Here is a 27,870-nt window from a genome sequence, read left to right as displayed (position 1 = left end):
ATTCATAATGTCCATACTGAATGCCAATGGCAGAGCATCACACACTGAATTTTTCCTCATTCAAAAGACCCTTAAAATCTAACTTTTAAAATGTGCCTTTTGGTCTGGCTGGTCAGGTCTGGTCCTAACATGTGAACATAGAACATTACAGCGCAGTACAGGCCCTTCGGCCCTCAATGTTGCGCCGACCTGTGAAACTATAAAGCCCATCTACACTATTCCCTTATCGTCCATATGTCTATCCAATGACCATTTGAATGCCCTTAGTGTTGGCGAGTCCACTACTGTTGCAGGCAGGGCATTCCACACCCTTACTACTCTCTGAGTAAAGAACCTACCTCTGACATCTGTCCTATATCTATCTCCCCTCAATTTAAAGCTATGTCCCCTCGTGCTAGACATCACCATCCGAGGAAAAAGGCTCTCACTGTCCACCCTATCCAATCCTCTGATCATCTTGTATGCCTCAATTAAGTCACCTCTTAACCTTCTTCTCTCTAACGAAAACAGCCTCAAGTCCCTCAGCCTTTCCTCATAAAATCTTCCCTCCATTCCAGGCAACATTCTGGTAAATCTCCTCTGCACCCTTTCCAATGCTTCCACATCCTTCCTATAATGCGGCGACCAGAACTGTACGCAATACTCCAGATGCGGCCGCACCAGAGTTTTGTACAGCTGCAACATGGCCTCATGGCTCCGAAACTCAATCCCTCTACCAATAAAAGCTAACACACCGTACGCCTTCTTAACAACCCTCTCAACCAGGGTGGCAACTTTCAGGGATCTATGTACATGGGCACCAATATATCTCTGCTCATCCACACTGCCAAGAATCTTACCATTAGCCCAGTACTCTGTCTTCCTGTTATTCCTTCCAAAATGAATCACCTCACACTTTTCTGCATTAAACTCCATTTGCCACCTCTCAGCCCAGCGCTGCAGCTTATCTATGTCACTCTGTAACTTGTAACATCCTTCCGCACTCTCCACAACTCCACCGACTTTAGTGTCATCTCCAAATATACTCACCCATCCTTCTACGCCTCCAGGTCATTTATAAAAATGACAAACAGCAGTGGCCCCAAAACAGATCCTTGTGGTACACCACCAGTAACTGGACTCCAGTCTGAACATTTCCCATCAACCACCACCATTTGTCTTCTTCCAGCTAGCCAATTTCTGATCCAAACTGCTAAATCACCCTGAATCCCATGCCTCCGTATTTTCTGCAGTAGCCTACCGTGGGGAATCTTATCAAATGCTTTACTGAAATCCATATACACCACATCAACTGCTTTACCCTCATCCACCTGTTTGGAAACCTTCTCAAATACTCAATAAGGTTTGTGAGGCACGACCTACCCTTCACAAAACCGTGTTGACTATCTCTAATCAAATTATTCCTTTCCAGATGATTATACATCCTATCTCTTATAAACCTTTCCAAGATTTTGCCCACAACAGAAGTAAGGCTCACTGGTCTATAGTTACCGGGGTTGTCTCTACTCCCCTTCTTGAACAAGGGGACAACATTTGCTATCCTCCAGTCTTCTGGCACTATTTCTGTAGACAAAGATGACTTAAAGATCAAAGCCAAAGGCTCAGCAATCTCCTCCCTAGCTTCCCAGAGAATCCTAAGATAAATCCCATCCGGCCCAGGGGACTTTTCTATTTTCACACTTTCCAGAATTGCTAATACCTCCTCCTTATGAACCTCAAGCCCTTCTAGTCTAGTAGCCTGAATCTCAGTATTCTCCTCGACAACATTGTCTTTTTCCTGTGTGAATATTGACAAAAAATATTCATTTAGCAGCTCTCCTATCTCCTCGGACTCCAAGCACAACTTCCCACGACTGTCCTTGACTGGCCCTACTCTTACCCTAGTCATACGTTTATTCCTGACATATCTATAGAAAGCTTTAGGGTTATCCTTGATCCTACCTGCCAAAGACTTCTCATGTCCCCTCTTGGCTCTTCTTAGCTCTCTCTTTAGGTCCTTCCTAGCTAACTTGTAACTCTCGAGCGCCCTAACTGAACCTTCATGTCTCATCTTTACATCAGCCTCCTTCTTCCTCTTGACAAGTGTTTTGACTGCTTTAGTAAACCATGGTTGGTTCCCTTGCTCGACCACTTCCTCCATGCCTGACAGGTACATACTTATCAAGGACACGCAGTAGCTGTTCCTTGAACAAGCTCCACATTTCCATTGTGCCCATCCCCTGCAGTTTTCCTCTCCATCCGATGCATCCTAAGTCTTGCCTCATCGCATCATAATTGCCTTTCCCCCAGATATAACTCTTGCCCTGCGGTATATACCTATCCGTTTCCATCACTAAAGTAAACTTAATCGAATTGTGGTCACTATCACCAAAGTGCTCACCTACTTCCAAATCTAACACCTGTCCTGGTTCATTACCCAGTACCAAATCCAATATGGCCTCGCCTCTCGTTGGCCTATCTACATACTGTGTCAGGAAACCCTCCTGCACACATTGGACAAAAACAGACCCATCTAAAGTACTCGAACTATAGCGTTTCCAGTCAATATTTGGAAAGTTAAAGTCCCCCATAACAACTACCCTGTTGCTTTCGCTCCTATCCAAAATCATCTTTGCAATCCTTTCCTCTACATCTCTGGAACTTTTCGGAGGCCTATAGAAAACTCCTAACATGGTGACCTCTCCTTTCCTGTTTCTAACCTCAGCCCATACTACCTCTGTAGACGAGTCCTCATCAAACGTCCTTTCTGCCACCGTAATACTGTCCTTGACTAACAATGCCACCACTCCCCCTCTTTTACCACCTTCCCTGAGCTTACTGAAATATCTAAACCCCGGCACCTGCAACAACCATTCCTGTCCCTGCTCTATCCATGTCTCCAAAATGGCCACAACATCGAAGTCCCAGGTACCAACCCATGCCGCAAGTTCACCCACCTTATTCCGGATGCTTCTGGCATTGAAGAAAACACAATTTAAACCACCTTCATGCCTGCCGGTACACTCCTGCAACTTTAAAACCTTACTCATGACCTCACTACTTTCAACCTCCTTTATACTGGAGCCACAATTCAGGTTCCCAAGCCCCTGCTGAACTAGTTTAAACCCTCCCGAAGAGCATTAGCAAATTTCCCCCCCAGGATATTGGTACCCCTCTGGTCCAGGTGTAGACCATCCCGTTTGTAGAGGTCCCACCGACCCCAGAATGAGCCCCAAATTATCCAGAAATCTGAAACCCTCCCTCCTGCACCATCCCTGTAGCCACGTGTTCAACTCCTCTCTCTCCCTATTCCTCGTCTCACTATCACGTGGCACGGGTAACAACCCAGAGATAATAACTCTGTCCTAGATCTATGTTTCCACCCTAGCTCCCTGAATTCCTGCCTTGCATCCCTATCCCTTTTCCTACCTATGTCGTTGGTACCTATGTGGACCACGACTTGGGGCTGCTCCCCCTCCCCCTTAAGGATCCTGAAAACACGATCTGAGACATCACGCACCCTGGCACCTGGGAGGCAACACACCAACCGTGAGTCTCTCTCGTTCCCACAGAATCTCCTATCTATCCCCCTAACTATGGAGTCTCCAATGACTAATGCTGTACTCCTCTCCCCCCCCTTCCCTTCTGATCAACAGGGACAGACTCTGTGCCAGAGACGTATACCCCATGGCTTACCCCTGGTAAGTCCCCCCTCCCCCAACAGTATCCAAAGCGGTATACTTGTTACTAAGGGGAACGACCACAGGGGATCCCTGTACTGACTGCTTCCTCCCAGCCCCTCTCACCGTCACCCATCTATCTTGATTCTTTGGAGTAACTACATCCCTGAAGCTTCTATCTATGACCACCTCTGCCTCCCAAATGATCCGAAGTTCATCCAGCTCCAGTTCCCTAATGCGGTTTCTGAGGAGCTGGAGATGGGTGCACTTCCCACAGATGAAATCAGCAGGGACACTGATGGCGTCCCTCACCTCAAACATTCTGAAGTAAATTAGAAACCTGCATCCTTGACGGACCTTTGAAATGCAGGTTGTCATTCATTTATTTCCAAAGAACACCCAGTCCTTGCAGAGTTATGCTCCTTTCTCTGTAAGAGACCATCCATGACATTCCAAAAAGACAGGAAGTATTCCAAAGCAAGGATCTATAAGCAAATACCAGGCTGATATCTACTGGAAGAAGAAATGCTGGAACAAGATTTTGTTTGTACTTTTGGTGTGTGGATGAGAAATGATCAATTACACATATGATTAAAGAACAATCTCCATGAAGAAAAGATATTTGACAATGTGCTCATTTTTCGCTGAAGAGTCAGAACAGTCATCATTTTTCTCCTGATGCACCTGGATATGATTATGACAAACTTGTTCCTTTACAAATGCTTTATTGGAAGGACAGGGACACTTCAAAGCACAGTTCACTCTCACAACAAATGGAGAACTTGTTTCAGGTAGGAGTATGTCTCCCAATGTGCCAACTGATTGGCAGCTGCTGTTGCCTTGCTGACGACCTCAAAGTCATCAAAGGCCCCTTTTCACCACCTGACTACCGTCTGATCACCGAGAGATGTTAAACGTTGCTGTCGTGGTGGTCTCCGGTTCTAAGGCAGCACTATCCTAGCCACTGCAGGTTAAATGATCTGCCCAAGAGTCTCACTTATCTCTACCCCTTGAAAGAATTGTTTCATTTTTTAAAAATTGTTTCCTTTCTACTATATCTGGCAGGCCTCTCAAATAGCCATTCTTTCTGGACAAAGGTAAACTCATTGCATACTGCAATCTCATTCAAATGTGAGCAAGATCTTACCCTTACTTAATGCACACATATACAGATACTTTTCAGCACAAGCCAGGAATTACTCTTGGGGCATTTGTCACTTTACGCATTTGTACTAAACTAACACAGTGGGCTGGATTCTCCACAGCCCGATGCTGTAATCGCGGCCGGTGCCAGGGTTGAGAATCCAGTTTGATGCCGTAATCAGGCCCGTAGCCGGTCCGGCGATTCTCCGGGCACCGAAAATCTGCATCACCATAGAGTGCGCTGCGTCTCCGGGGGCCCATTGCCAGAGGCCTGCTCAGCGATCTTCTACTCCCGACCAGCCGAGTTCTCGACGGCATGGAACTAACCACCTATTGCCGATCAGGATGCTCGCATGGCGACTGCGGACTCAGTCCGCAGCCACCCTGGTCAGGGGCGGGCGGATCAGAGACCGGGGGGGCCTTAGAGGGGGCCAGCGGTTAGATGTGCGGGAGTTGAGGCTCGGGCGTGCGGCCAATTGGGGGGGTCTGTTTCCTCGGTGTGGTTCCGCGGTCTGAGTCCGCCATGGAGCACGGTGAGGTCGCCGCCGTGCGCATGCGCGGCCTCTGATTCGGAAGTGCGGGGACCCGATCTACAGCAAAAGCTGCGAGATTCACTCCGGGTCCCTGCTTGCCCCCTGCATGGCTGTGAATTCATCTAACTTTTTTCAAGGAATTTCGGACGTAAAACTCCACCGTTTTTACGCTGGCGTGGGGACATAGTCTCATTTTGGGAGAATCCAGCCCTGTACCTTCAACAACCATGCCATCAGTGGAGCAATAGGGTAGACATTTTTATGGGTGTGCTCAACCTCATGTGCAGACTCACAGTAAATAGAATGACTGGCACTTGATTAAATAAAACTGGTCTCTGTTAATCCAATGTAATGGCAGGCACCTGGACTGCTGCATTAACACTCCGTATTCTATCCAAAGTTAGTCAATCATTTTTTTAAGTAACTGAAAAAGTTAAAAGGAGATTGAGAATAAATAGACTTAATTTAAATCAGATTGAATGTGTTGTTAGCACGGCTGCATTGTCATATATACAAAGGAGGTCTCAGATTTGATGTGTGCTGTGTTTACTGAGTTCAATCAAGATGCTGGTCAAGGAACACTATGGTTCACCTGAGCGGAATTTCACCAGAGGGCCAGCTATTCATGGCTGTTTGGTCAGTCTGGCTAGCAATGTGAAAACGTAAATGTGATGAAGATAGGATTGGGTTTGGTTGTGATGCCTGCCAAACCCCGGTACAATAGCCTGTTGACACTCAATGTGGGGTGAAATTTTGGAAGGTAACTTTAGCAAGGAACCAGTGCCTTTTGGGGAGGACAGATAGGGAGCAGATAAAATTGGTGGTGATAGGTCACTCAATTCTCCACTTGGGGTTATTTCAAAGGGGAAGTCACCCAGAAGCTTTCTTCCTCTCGTAGCATTTGGCTAAAGAGCAGCATTGCCAGAGGTTGAAGAGCAGGAAATCTGTATGCCTGACCACACCTACATTTCAGGAATGGGATCTAGTCTGGAGAAGATGGGGCAGTGCCCAATCCTGCTTCCACTTTCTGACATTTCCTCCTATAAGGTATGTGTAGAAACTATTCAGCAAATTTGCATGAAGTTAGGCTTTTTGTTTATAAAGAGTTTTAAATTATTACAGTACTGAAATTGGTCAGTATTTTGAATTGGAAATGTGGAAAATTGTGGTAAATATCTCTAAAGCTGAGTCGGACTGCGTGCAATAATAATGTTTTCTGTTCAGGTTTATTCTTTGTTTGCCTGTACTGTTCGTTTGTGTTAGGAGAGCAAATTCAGTCTGTTTTGATGCCTTTTTATTCACAATAAAATATCATCTTAAAGTACTTTTGAACCAAGTTCTTCCACATGCAATAGGAGCAAGTTTTGATTCCAGGGTCAGGAAATATTAAATCAATTAACATGGGTTTTCAGCCACCCCCAAAAAATCAGTTGCTTGGTGTGAAACAGAAAGGCTGCAAATGCAACTCCCAGTCCTTATTAGGTTAACTAATTTTACCAAATTGAGCTGTTGGGCTGCTCCAGTTCTCCTGAGTTGGGAAGAGTAGGGTGGAATCAACCAGTGTTCCTGATGGCTATCCAGTGATCTCACTGGCAAGTATACATGTAGAGCGTTGAGCAAGAACAGGATTAGAATTGACTTGATGCTTCATTGTTCGAATAGCTTTCAGAGATTCATAGGTCATTCTCAAATTTGAAGCATCACCATTTGGATGATGTGAACAACAACTCCCATCTATGGATCATGCCCCACCATAAATCAGCTCCTTGCGGCGACAGTGAGAACACTTTTGAGTGATTCCTGCAGGACCTACGACACAACATGATTGTTGGTATTCCAAAAGCAACAGGGGTTTTCAATTGTTTTGTGGGTGTGCCATGCACAGCAGCATTCCAATAATTGTGAAGCTTTCAAAACAGGATATTTGGCCGTCAAAAAAGTAATTATTGCAGAGAAGTTGCTTGCCATCTTTCGTACCGTGTGAGGTTAATGCCAATCAGCACTTACTCACTGAGTGATATGTTTGCCTGGACATTATGATGGAAATTTCAGCTATGCTACTCATGTTTAAAAGAGTTTTAAAGACAGAACTCTACTTTCTCCATCACAGGAAAACAAGTCATTTAAGTGATAACAGATGTACAACAGTAGTGTCAGGCAATGAGACCAAAAGGATGAGATTGTAGGTGAGATATTTTAATTAGTATGGATTTACATTGCAAATCCGGGTACTCTCATATGTTGGAAACCCCATAAATCTATTTGTGCTGCAAGCCTCAGCTACAGCCATTTATATTGAAAACCTTTGTTATACCCACTTACATTGCAAACCTCCAGTACATATGTTTACATTGGAAACTTCTGATATACCCACATGTACTGCAACCCCAAGAATACCCATTAGCATTACAAACTGGGAGTACACCAATTTATATTGCTAAACCCTGATGTACTCACTTAACATTTCTCTAATCACTTTTGGAAGTATCACGGTTGTGAAATCTGGTATAGGCTAAGAACAAACCTGCATGTTCCTTGCACAGACCAGTGCTCATTTGGAGCACACTTTAGGAAACTCTACATGCATGTGCAGCTCATGATTCTCCACCATTAAAATTAACTGATGAAAAATCATGAGATGTGTGCATGCAGTTTCATGGTGCATGCCTCAACTAGACAAGACTTCCTTCCCAAATCAAGTGGACTGTCTATCCATAAATGGGCATTCAATTATTTAACATAGAAAAATTATTTTTGCTACTAGCTGGACACCTGATTTGTTACGTCTTCAATTCTCTTGCCTCCCATTTTTGCTGCCACTCAGTTGTATAGGGACAGGCCATCACCAGGTACCTGGCTCAAGTTCTGCTCTTCAGTAGGTATTGACTACGGCTGCCACTCGCCTGTTGTTAGTTACAAGAAATACTGGAGATGGTAGTGAAAGGTTGCTCTACTGACAGTCACGTATAATCTACTTGGGCAATGAAGAGCTGGGCAATTGGTGTGCCTGGAGGATGGACATGTCGGGCAATGAGTGGTGGGCATGTGGAATGGGGCAGTTGGAGGTGAGAGGTCATGTGATGTCATCTGCAGTGAGTTATCCAACTCGGGTTGGCAACTTTATCCTAAACGGCGAATACCACCTGATTACTCATTCTGGGGCTGGAGCGTGAGGGGCACACCATAGTCAAGCCTGATGCTTTGCATGCACCAATGTATAATTTCCACGGGGGTCGCGGGATGGTAATCAAGAGCGTGCATTGTGCCTGATATTGTGATGCTCTTACCATTGCCCTTAGATACTTCAGCAGAGGCCTGAGTCATATCTGACTTGCTGGTTTATAAGGCTCAGCAGTACAATTGATGGTGCATTTTCTAACCAAACTACTGAGAAAGCACGCAGTTGGGCATATTTTAAAAACTGGAAGAGAAGTGACAAGCCCTTCACAGCGGGCATTAGTACAACAATAACTTTATGAATGCTGCCTTGGCTGTCACCAGTTTTCCCTCCAACTCGGGCTGAGTTTCAAGCAGTGTTACATGGCTGTTTCTAAAAACACTGAAGTGACTGAGGCACTTTATGTGCATGAAGATCAGGCACGGTTGGAAAAAAATGATTAATTTAAATCCGGTTTCACCTTTCGAACACTTGAGAATATGGTCTTCCAGCATTGTAACCTTCAAGATTTCTATTCCACAACATAGGGCAGCACGGTACCACAGTAGTTGGCACTGTTGCTTCACAGCACCAGGTTCCCAGGATCGATTCCTGGCTTGGGTCACTTTCTGTGCGGAGTCTGCACGTTCGCCCGTGTTTGCGTGGGTTTCTTCCGGGTGCTCCGGTTTCCTCCCACAAGTCCCAAAAGACGTGCTGTTTGATAGTTTGGACATTCTGAATTCTCCCTTTGTGTACCCAAACAGGTGCCAGAGTGTGGCGACGAGGGGATTTTCACAGTAACTTCATTGCAATGTTAATGTGAACCTACTTGTGACAATAATAAAGATTATTATTAATGATTATTTGTAGTTTCAGGAGTTGAGGGCTAAATGAAGCTTGTTAAATTGTAACTTTTTTTGTCACCCATACTTGAAATAAACCAACATATATTTTAATTTGATATTTTAAAGTATAAGCTACTTAACATGAAAATACAATCATTAGGAAGCATGAAGAACATATGAAGCATAAAGCAAATGTCAGATTGAAACTCCCTTAATTTGTATTTGTGAAAACCAATAAAGGGAGATATTAGAAGGGGGTTGTCACAAGTTTGCTTAAAGAGATAGATATTAGGGAAAATCTTCAGTAAGGAAAGTAGGTGGAACGACGATGGGACTATAGCGAAGGAATTTCACAACATAGGGCGGAGGTAGCCAAAGGTATGGGTGCCAATGGTGTAAATGATCATTGTGATGGAGAGTGCGAGGTCAGAATTAATTTATGTGAACCGTCTATTCCAGCTCACATTGGGCAGGGAGATGGATGGAGATGGGCCCTGTGGCTAAGGTATGCTGTTAGTTGCAGGGATTTTAGGCAATATTCATTTACATTACAGTTCCCTAAAAGAGACATTTATTTTGGAAACGCTCAGTGTACCCACTTACATTACAAATAGTGGATATGCCCATTTTTTGTTGCAAACCCAATTACATTGGAAACCCCTGATTTCTTAGTTTGCATTGCAAATCTGACTTACACACCTACATTGCAAATCATTGATACACCAATTTATATTACGTTGAAGACGTGTGATCACACTGAAAATCACAATTGTGAAACCCGAAACATTGCCAGTTAAATCATTAATATTGAACAATGAAGTTCTACTTGTTCTGTTACGCTCCAACGATGTGGACATCTGCCTAAACACTGCAGAATACTTTTGTGCTGGGCTATTGTTGCTAACTTTCTCCTTGGTTCAATTGCTCTGTTTTATTACCTTTGCTCTCGAGTCGCCAGGTATCCTTATGATACTGCCACGAGGTTCAAGTCCGAGTAATGATCAATAACCCAGTACACCAATTAGTAAGATTCAAATCAAAGCACATTTATTATACACAGTAATCACTACTCATACACAAATTCTACGTCTAAGCTACTTCTATAACTAACAGGCCTATACTTAACTTCGGACTGGCCCACCAGGTCAGGGGAACAAATGGCCTTTCGTTCGGGTTCTGAGTCTGTGGGATTCGAAGTTGGTACGGATTGGTAGCTAGGAGCGCCTATCTCGTAGCGAGCGTTGAATTAAGACTTACTTTGTCGGGGGTCACTGCACCGGTCACAGTCAATGTTGGTTCGTGTTGCTGGGTGACCCGCGCAGGACGCAGAGGTGAAGAGAGCGATTTGAACTTGGGGCTTAACTCTTATAGTCCCCAGGGGCTTCCTGCCTTTCGGGGCAGAACCCTGTACCTGGTCCCAAGTGATTGGACTTTGTCCCAATCGCTTGATTCGATTTCTCCAAAACTGGAGCGGTTCCCTGATCGATGGGCGGTCTTGAGGTGCTTGTTCACCTCCTTTGTGTTGGCTCCTGCTGGCGGCGAGGAGTCTGGCTTTGCTTTGTGTGTCCAAAATGTTACTTATTGTTCCTGGGGGTTGCTCATCAGTATGCAGATGGCTGTCACTTTGTTATGCTGATGGTTGCTGGTATCGATGTTGTCTGGCCTTTTGCAGAGATTTAATACACAGCAAACCTGCAGCTGCTGGTTTCTGTCTATGTTGGCTGACTTTCCCATCAGCCTTTGCCGTTCGCCATTTTAAATCGGGAGTTGGCCAATTTAGGTGGCTACACTCCCTCCTTGTGATCCTAACGCGAAGCATAAAGGATCACATAACTACGTTGCTTTCCATTCCCTGACCTGGGGAGCACTTCTTTCATGGCCTCTATACTGACCATAACTATGCAAAAAATCTTTAACTGACAATTCTAAGGGACGCTATGTCAAACAGGGACATGCATTACAAAACAAATAAAATTGGGAACCTCTAACTATCCTTAATACACTACTCTCACTTAAACATTTCATCACTCTACCTTCCTCAACCATACAAACAAAATCATAGCAGTTTATACACATTTTTCCTGGCTTGGCAGTCAAGCTCAGGATCGTACAATTGCTCATGAACATTTCTTTATTTACAATCAAACCGCAAATGAATGCTCTTTATTATAGATCGCGGGGGTCAGGGGTCTGGTCGTATCCGAAAATAGGGGATCTGATCCTATATACCGGGGTGCGAGCGCAGTAGGCTCTCCTCCATTTTTTTAGATGCATAGTCTGCACGATGCAGCAGAGTATCGCCAATACCAACAAGGATTCTATTACGTAGGACAGGGAGTACCAGGTTATAAACCTGTCACACCAAGATGGTGCAGTGTCGCTGGTGACTGGGCTTTGGGTACTGTGGGGAAGTGAAACATTAATGGCTGGGGGGCTTGAGGTCATGGGGTTCACGTTCACGCGCAACCAAATGTCCATTATCATGATGCACAATCCGGAGGAAGTCCTTATGGTGGTTCTTCTTTCTCTTCTCTTCTCTTCTCTTCTCCGGTCCTGGAGCTTCTGGAGTTCTGTGGAAATCAAGGATAGTGTCTGTAACTATCTTGGTTTAACATCTCGTACGATAGTCTGTCTGTCCTTTAGTGCCAATTACTCCCTTTATAATTGGTCACTATGTGTGACTCCCTCATTTTGTTTTCCAAAAAACGAATTTTAGGACAAAACACACTTTCAAATAATGAACCAGTGCGAGCCGTCTCGCAGACTGTACGATCTACCATCCAAATGTTTCAGGATGTAAGTAGCATATGGTCGGCAACCTAAGGGTTACCTGAAACAAAACAAAACAACTTTTTGAACTAAAATTTCCAAAATGAGGTGCGTATGGGCCGCGACGGGTAAGAGTTGGATGGAGTCCCCGGGTAGGACGGCTACCAATGCCATGTCTCCCCTACCCGAGCGTAGTTGACCAGAGGGAGGGTTCCCAGGCAGGGCAGGTCCCAAGCCGTTTCTCCACTGCCTGAGCAACCGACAAGAACGGGCAAGAAATGTAGTCATCGTGGGGGGGCTGCCGTAATGGTTCTTTCCTTGAACCAGAAGGGTAGTTATGAACGGGCGTATGCCGACAGACGAGTTCCGCTGAACTGGCGCCTGGGACCTTAACAACTCTCTGCAGACAAACTAGTTCCTTTGAACTAGCGTCTGGCCAATAGCAAGTCTCTGTGGGCAAGTCCTCCGAGGTTTCGGCCGAAAGGGCGTGAGGCGGTGGAAAAAAAAAATTCCGTTCTGACATACAACATTTAACAAACAGTACAAACAACATACAACATGCTGCAGGTGCCATCAGAAAGGACACCGTTTCTCCCAAGCGGTTCCTTTAAAACATCATCTGGACACCTCAGTTATCGGTTGCGAACAGGGTTGCAAAAGGGTTCTTGTTTTGGGAGTCAGACTCAAGGTCGTCATCTTCTCCCGGGTGCCAAACTCTTGAATGTATTAAGGTTGATAGGGCTGCATGGCGTGATTTCGGATCGCTCTCGTCATTCCGGACGAGTCTGTATGAGTTGTCTCTATGCCAATAGGTGGTGTCTAGTTGTGTGGGGACGGGATCAGGGTTGTCATGGTTGGTCGGTGGTGGGGTTTGTTTAGGAAAGTGATCATGAAGGGATCACTCGAATCGTGGTCGGATTCGTTGGGTGTGGGTCCTGTTGTATGGGGATAGTAGGGAGGCGTGCTGTGGCTATCGTCCGAGTCACAGTCGCTGTCTCTACTGCTGCAGTCTGTGGGCGTTCCGGGGTGGAGTGTATATTTAGGGGGAGGAGTAGAGGTCGAGTCCCTGGCTGGGCTGGACGTGTTGGGGGATGGTAGGGTTACGTTGGCTGTGGGCGGGGTGTGGTGTGCTGCGTCGAGCATGACGTGGTGTGAGTGGTTAGACTGTGTTCCATATGCCTTCAGCTGGTTGATATGGAACCACGCAGTCTTTCCGTTGGGATACTTTATCTTGTAGACGGAACGGCTTACTTTGTCCGCAATGGAGTACGGACCCGAGTACGTTGGTGACAGGAATGTGCTGGGGTTGTATTCGGAGAGCATGACTTGCTGTCCTACACTGTACTCAGTCGCATGCACTGTCTTGTCGAAACAAGCCTTGCTCTGTTTCTTCCTTGTGCCCAATTTCACTGCGGCTGCTAGCTGAGCCGTTTTAACATTATTCACTAATTGCACTACTGCTTTCTCGTGTGTGAGGGCCGTCACTTCGGGGCTGGTCAAGTCTAAACCTAATAAAAATTCTGTGCCTTTCATGGGGCGTCCGGTCATGAGGGTGTGTGGGGTGTAACCTGCGGAAGTTGAAATTGTATTACGCAAAAACATCAGCGCAAAAAGGACTGAGTCCAAGTGGTGTTGTTTTGCTGGACCATTTTTCTGAGGGTGGATTTTAGGGTCCGATTCATGCGTTCCACGATACCACTCGACTGTGGGTGGTATGCTATGTGGAATTTTTGGGTAATGCCAAATATCGTGAGGACGTTCTGCATGACACGTCCCGTAAAATGGGAACCTTGGTCGGATTCAATGCTGCGGGGGAGTCCCCACCTTGTAAAGATGTGGTGGGTCAAAATCTTGGCTGTGGTTTTTGCAGTGTTTGTTCTGGCTGGGAATGCTTCCACCCATTTCGTAAACGTGTCTATCACCACGAGTATATATTTATAACCATTCCTGCAAGGGGGCAAAGGTCCTATAAAATCGATCTGGAGGTTAGTCCAGGGGCCATTAACAGGTCGGGTGTGACTGAGTTGAGCCTTTTTGACATATCTGTCCGGATTATTCTGGGCGCAGATAAGACCATTCTCGATGTAGTGATTTACATCGTCCTTTAAATTCGGCCACCAACAAAGCTGCTTGAGGTGGGCTGTAGTGGGATCGATTCCCTGATGTCCATGACCGTCATGGAACAAACAAATCAGTTGATTCCTGTCCTGTTCAGGAACCACATAAAGGGTGGCTTTTAACACCACACAGTCATGTGTAGTCAGAGCATTTTTAAATCTCTCGTAGGGTGCTGGATATTTTCCTTTTACAATCTCCCTGAGATTGCTGTCCTGCTTCTGGGCCTCCATTAGATCCTCGATCCTAGTCTGTGAGACCTGAACTGCATTCACAGGTGCGCTTTCAGGGGGTGTCAAAAAATATCCGTGCCTGGAACCTGCTTTAGCCAGTGCGTCGGCTTTTACATTTCCAGGGGGGGAGGAATGATGGTGATTACGAACTTTGACTATCCCAAAAGTCCTGTTCTGTGCTCTCTCTAAGATGTGACTGAGCAATGGGGCTGAGGTGAGGGGTTTTCCGTCTGCGGAAACAAATCCTCTTGCTTTCCACAGGGGCAGGAATTCCGGAAGGCTGTTGCAGACATAGAGGCTGTCCGAGTACATGTCTGCTGGGCTGGGGAAGGAATCTGGGTGTTCCACTATATATGCGATGGCCGCAAGTTCTGCTGCCTGCGCGCCTAAGTGGCCTGGAAGTTTTAATGATATTTCCTCAAGGACGCGTCCATCCACATATATCCTTATGGGCTCACACGTGTCTGTGTGCTGGGGGCTCTGGGTTGAACTACCTATCTTTTTGAGGGGTGTTTTAGCAATAAAGGGGCCTGTGTTGTGGTGTGGAGAGATAATTTCACATTCTGGGGGGTTCCGGGGTACTGTAAGTTGTCAGCTAAAAAGGTGTGCGTCTTTGTCCGTTTAACAGTGATGTCCCGTCCCTGCAAGAGAAGGGTCCATCTAGCTGCTCTAATCTGGCTTACTGTACCGTCCTTGAGGCATCTGTCCAGTAAAAGTTGGGTGAGGGTGTGTCCGGTGAGAATTGTGATGGGGTTCAGGCCGGTAATATATGAAAAATACTGCACTGCCCAAAATACTGCGAGCAGGTGCCTCTCACAGGCTGAAAATCCCTGCTCCACAGCATCTGGGGCTGGTTTAGCACACTGGGCTAAATCGCTGGCTTTCAGACCAAGACAGGCCAGCAGCACGGTTCAATTCCCGTACCAGCCTCCCTGAACAGGCACCGGAATGTGGCGACTAGGGGATTTTCATAGTAACTTCATTGAAGCCTACTTGTGACAATAAGCGATTTTCATTTTCATTTCTAAAATTCTGGAGGCGTAAGCTACGGCCTTAACTGTTCATGCCGTTCCTGGAGGAGCACGGCCGAAAGGGTGCGGTCTGTGGTTGCTACCTCTATAGCGTAAGGGGAAAGTGGGTCTGGAACTTGTAGTGCGGGGGCTGCTATGAGTGCCTGTTTTAAAGAGTCCACAGCATCCGTATGCTGCGGAAGCCATTCCCAGGGGGCTCCTTTCTTTAGGAGGTCTGAGAGGGGTGCTGCCTTGCTGGCGAAACCGTCAGTGTGGTTTCGGCAGTAGCCAACCAGTCCTAAAAACAACCTGAGGGCTGAAACATTCTGGGGAAGGGGCAATTTAGCAATCGAGTCAATCCTTTTTTGCTCGATCTCGCGTTTACCATGTGTGATAATTGTTCCCAAATATATCACCTTATCTTCCAAAATCTGGGCCTTTTTGGGGTTAACTTTACAACCAATTGAGTGTAAGAGTTCCAGGAGTTCGGACAGAATCTCAATGTGCTCTTCCTTGGTGTCTGTCTGCAGTAGTAGGTCGTCTACGTACTGAACCAGCCATTCAGGGCGAGAGAATTTGTCTAAACCATTTGCCAGCTGTCGGTGGAAAATGGAGGGGGAGTTGTGGAATCCTTGTGGCAGGCATGTCCACGTGTACTGCTGATTTTAAAAGTGAAGGCAAATTTGTACTGGCACGCCTTTGCCAATGGAATGGACCAGAATCCATTACTGACATCCAAAACCGTAAAGAATCGGGAATTGAGTCCCTGCTTGAGCATGGTCTCGGGACTTGTTGCTACTGTGGGGGCTGCTGCGGGGGTGATTTTGTTGAGTTCCCGGTAATCGATGGTCAGTCGCCATGATCCATCGGGCTTTCTCACTGGCCAAATCGGGGCATTAGTGGAGGCTACTGATCTAAGTACGCCCTGTGCTAATAAGCTTTCGATTACTTTTGCGATTTCGCCCTCTGCCTCTTGGGGAAATCCATATTGTTTTGGGGATCTAGGGTCAGGTCCTGTGATCTGTACGGAGCCAGTCATCCGGCCACAGTCGTATTTGTGGGTTGCGAATGCTGCCCTGTTCTTTTGCAGAACTGCCCTAACCCGCTTTTCCGTGCTAAGCGTGGTCGGGTTGAACCAAAATTTGCCTACTGCGCTAATTTTGTTCGCGTATTCTCCTATGTTGAGCGTTGCTGGGGTTCTTGCAGATTTTGCCATTTTCCAGACACATTGGTTGACTGGATCAAATGAAAGATTGTGGGAATTCATGAAGTCGATTCCCAGAATGTGTTCTGCTGTGTGGGGCCGATCGACTACGGGGTGCTTGGTGGTGATGGTGCCGATTTGAATGGGTACAGGGACTGTGATGTGTCCCTGCTGTGAGTGGCCTGTAAAGCCGCTGAGGGTGATAGTGGCTGTAGTGGGCCACGTGTCATTTTGGAACATGGTGGAGGAATTTATTGTGGTGCGGGACCCTCCTGTATCCCATAGAAATTCGATGGGCTGTCCCCGAATTTTCGCTGCAACTACCGGTCGTCCGGACATATCCCAAAGGGTGTCCCAGACCCAATTGGGGGAGCCCGTACACCGTCAGTCCGTTCCGGTCAGGTCCGTCTGATCTGAACGGGCGCTAACACTATGAATGGGCTCTGTCTTCTTCTTACTCAGAGTGCCCGTCTGCTGGGCTCTCTGTGGCTTTCTAGGGGCACTGCACTCTCTTGCAAAGTGTCCCAACTGTCCACAGTTGTAACACTCCTGTGACTTGGGTGGGGGGCTGTTCTTTCCTTCATTTACCCATGCGGGGTTCTGGTGGGTTGTAACTGCCTGTATATCTGCGTCGGCCTGCTTTTCCTCAGGATTCTTGACTACGGGTTTGCTTTGTATAGATTGCTCCCAAGCGGGGGACAATCTTTTTACCACCCATTTTTCGTTATGGACCTCCTCTGATGGATCATAACTCACGCAAGCTTTCTGTCCTGTTTCTGTGACATGGGAGATAAGGGTGCGGGTCCATTTGGCCATGTTGTCTGGGGACAAATGGGCGCGGTCTAAGTCTCCAAAGACTGCTGCAAAGTGGATCCACAGGCGTCCAGCTGTGGGGTGCTCGGATTTCTTTTGCCTGCATTTGTTGAGGCCATCTACGGGGTCACCCCGGTTATACCCGATCGCATCCAGGATCGCGGTATGCATTTCTGCAAGGGTGCCTCCATCTACATTCTGGGTCGGGAAGGGCTGCTGCGACTGAAGGGTCTAAACTTAAAACTGTGAGCTTTACATGCTCTCACTCATCCAGGCCGTACATGGTCTCCTGATGCTTTACTGTGGCAAAGAAATGGTGGGGGTCTGAGGTGGGGAGGAACGGTGTGATCTTATCGCACGCGTCCTGTAATTGGGTCACTGTTAAGGGGGTGGAGTATAGAAATTCCTCATCGTCCGATGTGGCTGTGCGGTGGGTGGTGACTGGGTTCATTGGAGCCTGAACTATCTGCTCTGTGGGGGGTTGGGACGCTTTCCTCCTTTGTGGCTTTCCCTGCGCACATGTTCCCTGAACATATCTCTGCGCTGTTTCATTCAATTCTTCCCAATTTAGGCCATCTTCCTGATCTAATTTCGCTCCAAAGGTTTCCTGGAAGCCTTTCTGAACTGAAAGCAGCGATTGCAGCTCTGCAATCTGCTTCCGGCACTTTGTGTGATCTAGCGTGCTTTGTCTTTGCTCTGTGGTGGCAGCATGGAGTGCTCTTAACGCTGCCTTTAGGTCGCTGCACTGTCTCTGCAATGCTTCTACCTGTTTTTCTGCTTCTTCACGTACCAGGACTGCACGTTGCGTGTCCTGATAGGCCTTTTCATATTGAGACTGGAAGCTGCTTAAGTGCGCCAGACAAGACTGGTGTGCCCTTTTGGCGTCATCCACCTCTACATCTTTTGCTGCCAATTTCCTCCTCAATTCTAAATTCTCTCGCTCTACCTCGCTTACATCGACCTTACTTATTCGATGTATGCCCTCTACTTCTTTCCGGAGCGTCCTAACGACCTCCTCTGTGCCTCGCAATTGTGCCAAGCAGGACACGATTGCCATCGGCTTGCGAGCTTTCCCTAAGCTCTTTTTGTGGATCTCGCTCAGGTACTCCCACCAAGTATGTCCTATACTCCCGGGGCCTGATTCCTCGTTGTCACAGAATTCATTCCAAAGGGGCCATCCTTTCCCTTTGAGATATTTCCTGATCTCTTCCTCCCAAATGGGACATTGTCCCACTCTACTGCTGCTGGTTGCTGCGACTGCAAATTCCTCTGGGTTCATGAGGCCCTGCATTGCCATCTTTCCTATCCGAATGCTGCTCTTCAAATTTGGGACAGGGGTATTAAGGCGGTGCTGTAAATATGGGTACGGCTTTCGCTACTTTCTGAAATACAAACTCCCGACAGTTTTGTCGCAACAAAAAAATCTATCAGTTTTACCTTATCGCCCTGTTAGTTACGCATGCATACACACACTTCCCAATTATGAGTATTGATCAGAACTGCTTGAACGCTTGTGGTTTTCTGTTCCCAATTGGATCTCTAATTCAAATTCTTGGGTTCTCCCGGAGTGGTTATGCCACTTCTAGATCGGGTCCCGTCAGGATGTCGCCAAATAATGTTGCTAACTTTCTCCTTGGTTCAATTGCTCTGTTTTATTACCTTTGCTCTCGAGTCGCCAGGTATCCTTATGATACTGCCACGAGGTTCAAGTCCGAGTAATGATCAATAACCCAGTACACCGATTAGTAAGATTCAAATCAAAGCACACTTATTATACACAGTAATCACTACTCATGCACAAATTCTACGTCTAAGCTACTTCTATAACTAACAGGCCTATACTTAACTTCGGACTGGCCCACCAGGTCAGGGGAACAAATGGCCTTTCGTTTGGGCTCTGAATCTGCGGGATTCGAAGTTGGTACGGATTGGTAGCTAGGAGCGCCTATCTCGTAGCGAGCGTTGAATTAAGACTTACTTCGTCGGGGGTCACTGCACCGGTCACAGTCAATGTTGGTTTGTGTTGCTGGGTGACCCGCGCAGGACGCAGAGGTGAAGAGAGCGATTTGAACTTGGGGCTTAACTCTTATAGTCCCCAGGGGCTTCCCGCCTTTCGGGGCGGACCCTGTACTTGGTCCCAAGTGATTGGACTTTGTCCCAATCGCTTGGTTCGATTTCTCCAATACTGGAGCGGGTCCCTGATCGATGGGCGATCTTGAGGGGCTCGTTCACCTCCTTTGTGTTGGCTCCTGCTGGTGGCGAGGAGTCTGGCTTTGCTTTGTGTGTCCAAAATGTTACTTATTGTTCCCGGGGATTGCTCATCAGTATGCTGCTACTTTGTTATGCTGATGGTTGCTGGTATTGATGTTGTCTGGCCTTTTGCAGAGTTTTAATACACAGCAAACCTGCAGCTGCTGGTTTCTGTCTATGTTGGCTATCAGCCTTTGCCGTTCGCCATTTTAAATCGGGAGTTGGCCAATTTAGGTGGCTACACTATCTAACTAAAGGATGGCATAGTTCATGTTGCAGAACTGTCAAATTTATGTAGTTTGGTGGAGAGCCTTGTTACGAAACCCCAGCTCCAGTGCCACCCACTCACTGCTGAATAAGATTTGGCAGCATAGTTAATAAGATATTTGCTGTGATGTATGTTGTTGTGATCCAGTGGTATCAACCCTTTAAATATAATCTATTTTGCTTTTGTGCATTCATCTGAGAACAGCTAAGTGGTTTTCGCTGAATATTTTACCTTTGCAATGAGGGATAACTCCTTTTTAAATAACTTGGGTTCTCAGAGGCATTTAAATTGCTTTCTCTTGCTGATTGGTGAGCAGCTGAAGGAACTGCGGGAGAAATCAGTTTAAGCAATGTCCCTTTAAGAATGATGTGGAGATGCCGGCGTTGGACTGGGGTGAGCACAGTACGAAGTCTTACAACACCAGGTTAAAGTTCAACAGGTTTGTTTCGATGTCACTAGCTTTCGGAGCGCTGCTCCTTCCTCAGGTGAATGAAGAGGTCTGATCCAGAAATACATATATAGACAAATTCAAAGATGCCAAACAATGCTAGGAATGCGAGCATTAGCAGGTGATTAAATCTTTACAGATCCAGAGATGGGGTAACCCCAGGTTAAAGAGGTGTGAATTGTCTCAAGCCAGGACAGTTGGTAGGATTTCGCAGGCCAGATGGTGGGGGATGAATGTAATGTGACATGAATCCCAGGTCCCGGTTGAGGCCGCACTCGTGTGCGGAACTTAGCTATAAGTTTCTGCTCGGCGATTCTGCGTTGTCGCGGGTCCTGAAGGCCGCCTTGGAGAACGCTTACCCGGAGATCAGAGGCTGAATGCCCTTGACTGCTGAAGTGTTCCCCGACTGGAAGGGAACATTCCTGCCTGGTGATTGTTGCGCGATGTCCGTTCATTCGTTGTCGCAGCGTCTGCATGGTCTCGCCAATGTACCACGCTTCGGGTGAAACGACTACACAATGACATTAATAAGTTCCATCCAACCATCAGACTCACCATGGACTACTCTCCAAAATCAGTTGCATTCTTGGACACACTCGTCTCCATCAAGGACGGTCACCTCAGCACTTCGCTTTACCGCAAACCCACGGATAACCTCATGATGCTCCACTTCTCCAGCTTCCACCCTAAACACATTAAAGAAGCCATCCCCTATGGACAAGCGCTCCGTATACACAGGATCTGCTCAGACAAGGAGGAGCGTAACAGACATCTACAGACGTTGAAAGATGCCCTCGTATGAATGGGATATGGCATTCGACTCATCGATCGACAGTTCCGATGCGCCACAGCGAAAAACCGGACCGACCTCCTCAGAAGACAAACATGGGACACAACCGACAGAATACCCTTCGTCGTCCAGTACTTCCCCGGAGCAGAGAAATCTTCTTCACAGCCTTCAACACGTCATTGATGACGATGAACATCTTGCCAAGGTCATCCCCACACCCCCACTACTTGCCTTCAAACAACCGTGCAACCTCAAACGAACCATTGTTTGCAGCAAACTACCCAGTCTTCAGAACAGTGACCACGACACCACACAACCCTGTCATGGTAATCTCTGCAAGACGTGCCAGATCATCGACATGGATACCACTATTACACGTGAGAACACCACCCACCAGGTACGCGGTACATACTCGTGCGACTCGGCCAACGTTGTCTACCTCATACGCTGCAGGAAAGGATGTCTCGAAGCGTGGTACATTGGCGAGACCATGCAGACGCTGCGACAACGAATGAACGGACATCGCGCAACAATCACCAGGCAGGAATGTTCCCTTCCAGTCGGGGAACACTTCAGCAGTCAAGGGCATTCAGCCTCTGATCTCCGGGTAAGCGTTCTCCAAGGCGGCCTTCAGGACCCACGACAACGCAGAATCGCCGAGCAGAAACTTATAGCCAAGTTCCGCACACATGAGTGCGGCCTCAACCGGGACCTGGGATTCATGTCACATTACATTCATCCACCACCATCTGGCCTGCGAAATCCTACCAACTGTCCTGGCTTGAGACAATTCACACCTCTTTAACCTGGGGTTACCCCATCTCTGGATCTGTAAAGATTTAATCACCTGCGAATGCTCGCATTCCTAGCATTGTTTGGCATCTTTGAATTTGTCTATATATGTGTTTCTGGAACAGACCTCTTCATTCACCTGAGGAAGGAGCAGCGCTCCGAAAGCTAGTGACATCGAAACAAACCTGTTGGACTTTAACCTGGTGTTGTAAGACTTCGTACTGTGCTCCCTTTAAGAAAACAGTGATGTCAGAGAGTGGGTGGAGCTGAGGTCAGGTCAGCCATTTTGCAGTTTAGTTTTGCAGTTTGAAAAGAGCTTGGGAGTGTCTGTGTTAGGAGTTGCTGTGATGTCTGCCATGTAAGAATATCTCTGGATCATTTGGGTGATTTAAACTCATAATAGTAAAGCCTTTAACCTGATGTGATTCTGTTTAAAGGTGTTAAGTCTCTTGGAAGTTTGAAGGAACATTTTGAGGAATTGTTTACTGTTGCAATATTTTCTTAATTATCTTTGACGTAAGGGGTGTTAAGCGATCCAATGTTTATTTAAGATGTTAAGTTGAGTTCAGGGAATAAACAGTGTTTTGTGTTTAAAAACCCACGTGTCCATTATTGTAATCCCACACCTAGGGAACAAGCCATGTGCTACGAAAAGCAGCAAATACATTAAAGGGAGAGGTTGGTTGAACTCCATGATACATTTTGGGGTTCTGAAAATGCCTCGCCCATAACAATTGGGGGCTCGAGGGGGAAAAAGTCTATCTATTGGATTGGCTTTTGTGAACTTAAAGACAGTGAAGAATTGTTACTTTTCCGGTGTGGTATTTTAGTTTAAGTGGGGAGAGTGTTGTGAACAATGGCTCTTTCAGAAGCTCAGAGGTTTTTGGGGGTGGAGAATGTCACACGTAGTACTTTACAGACAGAAACAAAAAGCAGACTGTTAGATCTGGCAAGAACATTGCAGTTAACATTACCTGACAAAATGCGAAAAGATGAGGAAATTATGGCGGTGGTTAAGCATTTAAAGTTGCCTGAGATAGAGTTTGACTCATTGGAAATGGCAAAAATTCAGTTGCAAATTAAATAAATGGAACATGAGAAAGAATTAAAGCAGCTTGCATACGAGAGTGAGAGAGAGGAAAGAGAAAGAGAGAGAGAGGAAAAAGAAAGAGAGAGAGAGGAAAAAGAAAGAGAAAGAGAGAGAGAGGAAAAAGAAAAGGAGAGCGAAGAAAGGAGAAAAGAAAGAATAGCCCGAGCAGAACAGGAAGAAAAAGAAAGGGAGATACAGATCAGGGAGAAAGATAAAGAGAGGGAGTTTGAACTTCAGAAAATGGCCATGAACATGGCAATCAGTTAAAATTGGCAGAAGTAAAGGGAAACGTACAGTTGGATGATAGTGATGAAGATAGTGAGAAAGAGCGTCATAGTCGAAGGCTTGATGGGAATCTATTTAAATATGTCCAAGATTGCCAAGGTTTGACGAGAAGGAAGTGGAAGCCTTTTTCATTTCATTTGAGAAGGTAACTAAACAAATGATATGGCCACAGGACACGTGGGTGTTACTGATTCAAACAAAGCTGGTAGGTAGAGCTAGTGAAGTGTTTGCATCATTACCGGGGGAGGTATCTGGACCGTATGAGGAGGTGAAGAAATCCATCTTAAGTGCAAATGAGCTAGTTCCTGAAGCTTACAGACAAAGGTTTAGAAATTTAAGGAAAGAATTTGGTCAAACATGCATGGAGTTTGAAAGGCTCAAACAGAGTAATTTTGATAGGTGGATAAGGGCTTTGAAAATAGACCAAACGTATGAAGCTCTCAGAGAAATTATACTTTTGGAGTTTAAAAATTCAATTCCTGATGTAGTGAGAACGCGTGTGGAAGAACAGAGGGTTAAAACTGCAAGATTAGCAGCAGAAATGGCAGATGATTATGAATTAGTTCATAAATCAAAGATTGGTTTCCGACATCAGTTTCAGCTGGTGAGGGATAGAGATGGGATAGGATAGATGCGGGCAGGTTGTTTCCACTGGTCGGGGAAAGCAGAACTAGGGGGCATAGCCTCAAAATAAGGGGAAGTAGATTTAGGACGGAGTGTAGGAGGAACTTCTTCACCCAAAGGGTTGTGAATCTCTGGAATTCCTTGCCCAGTGAAGCAGTTGAGGCTCCTTCTTTAAACGTTTTTAAGAAAAAGATAGATACCTTGCTAAAGAATAAAGGGATTCGGGGATATGGTGTTCCGGCCGAAGAGTGGAGCTGAGTCCACAAAGATCAGCCATGATCTCATTAAATGGCGGAGCAGGCTCGAGGGGCCAGATGGCCTACTCCTGTTCCTAGTTCTTATGTTCTTATGTTCTTATAAACTGGAGACATGAGAAATACTCAAGTGGTAAAGGTAAAGGTGATCTGATGGGAGTCAATAAAGAGAGTGTACCTCAGATTAAAACAGAAATCCAGGAGGGTGGAAAAGAAATGAAATGTTTCAGATGTTTTCACTGTAATAAACTAGGCCATGTAAAGTCACAGTGTTGGTGGTTGAAGAAAAGCACTGGGAAGGTTGATGTGGTAAAACAGGATAAGACAGTGGGGTTTGTTAGAATGGTAAAGGAAAGCCCAAGGGAAGCGAAGGAGGTGCAAACGATTGTACAGCCTATTCAAGAAGTAATTGTTAAGAAGGTGCCAGATGTCTTTAAAGAATTTACTTGTGTGGGTAAAGTTTACTCATGTGTATCAGGAGGAGCAGGTAAAGAAGTCACAATTTTAAGAGATACAGGGGCTAGTCAATCTTTAATGGTAAGAGATGAGGAATTATGTAGTTTGGGAAGAATGTTGCCCGAAAAGGTGGTGATATGTGGAATTCAGGGTGCGAGGAGTAGCGTTCCTTTATATAAGGTAAGGTTGGAAAGTCCAGTGAAGAGTGGTGAAGTGGTAGTAGGAGTAATAGAGAAACTATCTTGTCCAGGAATACAGTTTATCTTGGGTAATGATATAGCTGGATCGCAGGTGGGAGTGATGCCTACAGTGATTGATAAGCCAGTGGAAAATCAGACAACTGAAGTGTTGAAGGACGAATATTCTGGGATTTTTCCGGATTGTATAGTAACGAGGTCGCAAAGTCACAGGTTAAGACAAGAGGAGAAATCAAAGAGTGAAGATGAAGTTGAAGTGCAATTATCAGAAACGATTATAGATCAGATGGTTGAAAAAGAACAAGAACAGGTGGAGGATGAGGCGGATATTTTTAGTTCAGGAAAATTGGCGGAGTTACAACAGAAAGATGTAGAAATAAAACGGATATATCAGAAAGCATATACGGAAGATGAATCTGAGAGTATACCAGAGTGTTATTACCGTAAAAATGATGTCTTGATGAGAAAATGGAGACCTGTACATATGCAGGCGGATGAAAAGTGGGCAGAGGTTCATCAATTAGTATTGCCGGAAGGGTATAGAAAGGAGGTGTTGCGAGTTGCACATGAGGTACCAGTGGGAGGTCATTTGGGAATAAGGAAAGCTCAAGCTAAAATCCAGAAACATTTTTATTGACCTGGACTACATAAAGATGTAGTTAAATTTTATCAATCATGTCACACATGTCAAGTGATAGGGAAACCTCAAGCAGTGATAAAACCAGCGCCCTTAATACCCATTCCAGCATTTGAGGAACCTTTTACAAAGGTCCTAATCGATTGTGTAGGATCGCTTCCTAAAACAAAAAGTGGGAATCAATATCTTTTGACTGTAATGGATGTGTCTACTAGGTTTCCAGAGGCCATTCCAGTCTGTAATATTACAGCTAAAAGGATTGTGGAGGAGTTACTTAAATTCTTTACTAGATATGGACTACCCACAGAAATTCAATCGATCAAGGAACGAATTTTACTTCAAAGTTATTCAAAGAAGTTACAGATAGCTTAGGAATAAAACAATTTAAATCAACTGCGTACCATCCAGAATCGCAGGGAGCGTTAGAAAGCTGGCATCAGACATGAAAGGCAATGTTGAGGGCGTATTGTCAAGATTATCCAGAGGATTGGGATAAATCCCATTCGTAGTGTTTGCAATTAGGGATGCACCTAATGAGTCTACCAAATTTAGTTCTTTTGAACTAATTTTTGGTCATGAAGTAAGAGGACCACTTAAATTGATTAAGGGAAAATTGGTGGGTGAGAAATCGGAAATTACACTATTGGATTACGCGTCAAATTTTAGGGAACGATTAAATAGAGGAGGTGAATTGGCTAGACGACATTTGAAAGTTGCAAAAAATGTGATGAAACGGGTAGCGGACAAGAAATCCAAAGTTCATAGTTTTGCCAGTGGGGATAAAGTTTTCGTGTTACCAGTGGTAGGGGAGCCTTTAAAAGTTAGGTTTTGTGGACCGTATCAGATTGAAAGGAAATTAAGTGAGGTGAATTATGTGGTAAAAACACCAGATAGAAGGAAGACACACCAAGTGTGTCATGTGAATATGCTTAAAAGGTACTTTGAAAGGGAAGGAGAGAAAAAGGAGGTTTTAATGATTCTAACTCAAAGTGATGAACCAAATCCAGGTGACTGTGAATTTGATATACCTCAAATTACATTGGAAAATGAGGATGTTCTTAAAAATTGGGATGAATTGTTAAGTTACCTTCCAGAGGAAAAACAAACTGACCTGAAAGAGTTATTGATATCACAGGGGCAAGTTTGTAGAGATAAATTGGGAAGTACTAAAATGGCTATACATGATGTAGATGTGGGAAATGCTGTTCCTATCAAACAACATCCAACTAGACTTAATCCTTTAAAATTGGCACAGGTTAACAGAGAGATTGAGAGTATGCTGAAGAATGGTATAATTGAAGTGGGTTGCAGCCAATGGAGCTCACCCATAGTGATGGTACCTAAACCAGACGGTACCCAACGGTTGTGTGTGGACTATCGAAAGGTGAATGCAGTTACAAGAATGGACTCTTATCCTATCCCACCATTGAAGGATTGCATGGAGAAAGTGGGACAATCTGCTTTTATTTCCAACTTCCAGACATGGAAAGAACATTTAAAACATCGTATGGAGTTCTTCGATGGGCTTCAGGTGGCGGGTTTGGTGATGAACCTAGCCGAAAGTGAATTTGCAGAAGCCTGAATCACTTTCCTTGCGGAGTTTCCGATACCTTCAAGACAAAGGGAAATAATGCGATTTCTTAACATGAATGAATTTGATGGAACCTTTATGCAAAGGTTTTGTGGCGTGATTACTCCACTGATGGACTTGCTAAAGAAACCTAAAAAAATTCAATGGACAGCGGACTTTCAACAGGCATTTGACTGCCTGAAAGCTGTGATCACCAATGTTCCTGTATTGGAGAATTGCAAGGGGCTCTGTGGTCAGATTGAACTAAATTATCTGATTCTGACGAGAAATGCCGAGGAATGGATGGATTGTGCAGAGACTTTGTTCAAAGAGACTGTCAATCGAGAAGGATTCCGGTTGGAGGAAGAAGAACAAAGAAAAATGGACTATATTATTATACCTGTTTGAGTGTGTTGTTTTCTTCAATTGAAAATGTATATTTACTGTGTACATTTCTTAGTGGATGGTGCAAAAGTGAAAAATGAAACCATCTTGAAGTTGATGGGTTTTTTTCTTGGGGGGAGGTGTCATGTGAGAGTACCTTTAAGACATGGATGTTTAAGCAATGTACCTTTAAGAAAACAGTGATGTCAGAGAGTGGGTAGAGCTGAGGTCAGGTCAGCCATTTTGCAGTTTAGTTTTGCAATTTGAAAAGAGCTTGGGAGTGTGTGTTTTGCAGTGAGCTGGAGTTGCTGTGATGTCTGCCATGTAAGACTATCTCTGGATCA

At 45.5% G+C, this 27,870-nt stretch overlaps 1 protein-coding gene across 19 annotated transcripts in view; it reads left to right on the top strand.

The window, feature by feature from the left end:
• The window catches only part of pde4dip (phosphodiesterase 4D interacting protein), an 888,328-nt gene that overhangs the window by 591,383 nt on the left and 269,075 nt on the right, over positions 1 to 27,870 (top strand). The window lies entirely within an intron of this gene.

This window comes from Scyliorhinus torazame, chromosome 7 (genome assembly GCF_047496885.1).
Source record: "Scyliorhinus torazame isolate Kashiwa2021f chromosome 7, sScyTor2.1, whole genome shotgun sequence".
Lineage (NCBI taxonomy): Eukaryota > Metazoa > Chordata > Chondrichthyes > Carcharhiniformes > Scyliorhinidae > Scyliorhinus > Scyliorhinus torazame.
The sequence above is the reverse complement of the archived record's forward strand: the minus strand, read 5'-3'. Positions and strand labels throughout refer to the sequence as shown.